Source organism: Bison bison, unplaced genomic scaffold (assembly GCF_000754665.1).
Source record: "Bison bison bison isolate TAMUID 2011002044 unplaced genomic scaffold, Bison_UMD1.0 scf7180017864298, whole genome shotgun sequence".
Taxonomy (NCBI): domain Eukaryota; kingdom Metazoa; phylum Chordata; class Mammalia; order Artiodactyla; family Bovidae; genus Bison; species Bison bison.
Window position 1 is genome coordinate 1,817,532 of NW_011494870.1, and position 3,619 is coordinate 1,821,150.

Below are 3,619 nucleotides of genomic sequence, written 5' to 3' on the forward strand. Positions count from 1 at the left end.
AGCCCCCAAAAATAAAGTCTCTCACTGTTTCCTTTGTTTCCCCATCTATTTGCCATGAAGTGATGGGACCAGATGCCATGATCTTACTTTTCTGAATGTTGAATTTTAAGCCAGCTGTTTCACTCTCCTCTTTCACTTTCATCAAAGAGGCTCTTTAGTTCTTCACTTTCTATCATAAGGGTGGTATCATCTGCATATGTGAAGTTACTGATATTTGTCCCAGCAATCTTGATTCCAGTTTGTGCTTAATCCAGCCCAGTATTTCTCATGATGTACTCTGCATATAAGTTAAATAAGCAGGGTGACAATATACAGCATTGACATACTCCTGTCCCAATTTGGAACCAGTCTGTTGTTCCATGCTGCTGCTTCTGCTGCTAAGTTGCTTCAGTCGTGTCTGACTCTGTGCGACCCCAGAGACGGCAGCCCACCAGGCTCCCCCGTCCCTGGGATTTTCCAGGCAAGAACATTGGAGTGGGTTGCCATTTCCTTCTCCAATGCATGAAAGTGAAAAGTGAAAGTGAAGTCGCTCAGTCCTGTCTGACTCCTAGCGCCCCCATGGACTGCAGCCTACCAGGCTCTTCCATCCATGGGATTTGCCAGGCAAGAGTAGTGGAGTGGGTCTGTTGTTTCATGTCCAGTTCTAACTGTTGCTTCTTGACCTGCATACAGATTTCTCAGGAGGCAGTTCAGGTGGTCTGGTATTCCCATCTCTTGAAGAATTTTCCACAGTTTGTTGTGATTCCCACAGTCAAAGGCTTTGGCATAGTCAATAAAGAAGTAGATGTTTTTCTGGAACTCTCTTGTTTTTCGATAATTCAACAGATGTTGGCAATTGTATCTCTGATTCCTCTGTCTTTTCTAAATCCAGCTTGAACATATGGAAGTTCACAGTTCACATACTGTTGAAGCCTGACTTAGAGGATTTTGAGCATTACTTTGCTAGCGTGTGAGATGAGTGCAACTGTGCGGTAGTTTGAGCATTCTTTGGCATTGCCTTTCTTTGGGATTGGAATGAAAACTGACCTTTTCCAGTCCTGTGGCCACTGCTGAGTTTTCCAAATTTGCTGGCATATTGAGTGCAGCACTTGCACAGCATCATCTTTTAGGATTTGAAATAGCTCAACTGGAATTCTTCACTATAATACTTGGGAAAATTATTTAATTAAAAGGAAAATTATTTTCTTTTTAATTAAAATTTTAAAAAATTAAAAATTTTCTTTTTAATTAAAAAGAAAATAAATGCTATATACAACCTCAGCATTCAGGAAAAGTCATTCTTAACAAGTTGCAGACATAGAAATATATGTTTACTTAGCATTTACTCTGTGTGATCATCTAAATTGTTTGATACTTTTAACCACATTTTAACAATGTAATATGTGACTCTACATTTAATTAATTATATAGTTAATAGTTTTTCAGAGGGATGCCTTTAAAGGCTGAATAATATTCTACTAAAATATTTTGGTCTTTTATATTTTCATTTTTTGACCTGGAACCTAGCAATGACCAATTTTATAAATAAATGCCTGTCTCTAAGTGAAATTTTTGGGTTAAGCTTTTTAAAGTCCCTGATATATAATTATATTGGCTTTAAGAAAGTCTCATAAATATCCACGGCTTACAGTGTGAATATGAGAACAGAATGAACTTGGGTAATGGATATTCTTTGCTATCTGAACTCACACTATGAGAATTTAGGAATTAGATAGCAAAGCATTTGGCACATATATTTTCAGAAACTTGGAATTACATTATGAATGCAGTTTTATATCTTGATATTTCTTTTAGAATTATATAGAAAAGTGACAATTACAATGACAGCAGATTTTTATTAGCAACAATAGATGCCAGAAAACAATGAAGTAATATCTTTAAAGTATTGAGGAAAAATAAAATGTCAAGAGAATCAAATATTCAGCTAAACTGTCATTCAAGAGTGCAGGAAAAATAATGACAATTTGTTTTTCATACTTAAAAAAATAAAATTTCCTGCAAACCCTGAAATATCCTGAAATAATGAATCAGTTCAGTTCAGTCGCTCAGTTGTGTCCGACTCTTTATAACCTCATGGACTGCAGCATTCCAGGTGTCCATGTCCATCACCAACTCCCGGAGCTTGCTCAAACTCATGTCCATCGAGCTGCTAATGCCATCCAACCATTTCATTCTCTGTCGTCCCCTTCTCCTCCTGCCTTCAATCTTTCCCACCATCAGGGTCTTTTCCAGTGAGTCAGTTCTTTGCATTAGGTGGCCAAGGTATTGGAGCTTCAGCTTCAGCACCAGTCCTTCCAGTGAATACTCAGGAATATACCTTTGCAAAAAAAAAAAAAAAACATAGAAAAAATGGAATGCATAAAACAGTAAGTGTGAACATGTGAGAAATGTTTATAAATCTAATTAATTATTGACTAAAAGTTACAATAGTTTTACATATTTAAAAGGTAATGCTAGATAATATGAAAAAGCCTGAATTACAGAGTAACTTCATATTTCAGATAAAGATAGCAAACATCTTTTAAAATACATAGTAGAATTCATAAGTAGGAAAAATTTCCAGCAGCCAAAAACAAAGCAGAAACAAGAGCCTGAAGATAAATATGTTTTAGAAGCAATGAGAGAAGCAAAATGTGGCTCTTCAACACTTAATTATGTATAGAAAGAGACAGAATATGAGGAATTGGGTAGATAAAAATGAAAAATTTTAATGGAAAATTCACAGAAATCAACAGCATGAACTTTCAATAAAAAAGATATTCTGCCCATTGCTATCTCAGAAAGATTTTGAAAAAGTTTGTCTGTCATGCTAAAGTTCTAAGTTTGGGTAACATAATTACTAGGGTGATTTGCCAAGTGTGTTTATTTGGTTACAGAGTTAAATGTATAAAAACTTTTAAACTATTGGAAGAATATATAAAAGAATTATGCTTATGAATTTGGAATTATAAGGAGTTTTTTAAATGAGTTTCAAAAAGTAGAAATTTTATTGAAAAGACTCATAATTTGATCAAATCAAAATATAAATCTTCTGTCAAATAAAGGAAAGCATGATGTAATAGAAATGTAAAAGGCAGAAAATGCTGAAAAAATGTATTGGCAAAATGTAAACCATGCAAAGAATTGAAGTAACAAAAGTATATACAAAACATCAAAGGAAAACTAAAAAAAAGGCAACAAAAAAGGAAAATGGATAAATGGTTTATAGATACAAAATTCATATCAGATACCCAATTGGATAATAGATACATAAAAATTATCAAAGCTGGCAAACATTGAAGTAAAATTAAAACAACCTAGTCTCCAGTGTGGTGTTGGAGAAGACTCTTGCGAGTCCCTTGGACTGCAAGGAGATCAACCCAGTCAATCCTAAAGGAAATCAATCCTGAATATTCATTGGAAGGACTGATGTTGAAACTGAAGCTCCAACACTTAGGCCACCTGATGCAAATAACTGACTCATTGGAAAAGACCCTGATGCTGGGAAAGATTGAAGGCGGGAGGAGAAGGGGACGACAGAGGATGATGATGGATGGCATCACTGACTCAATGGACATGAATTTTAGTAAACTCCAGGAGTTGGTGATGGACAGGAAAGACTGGCATGCTGTCGTTCGTG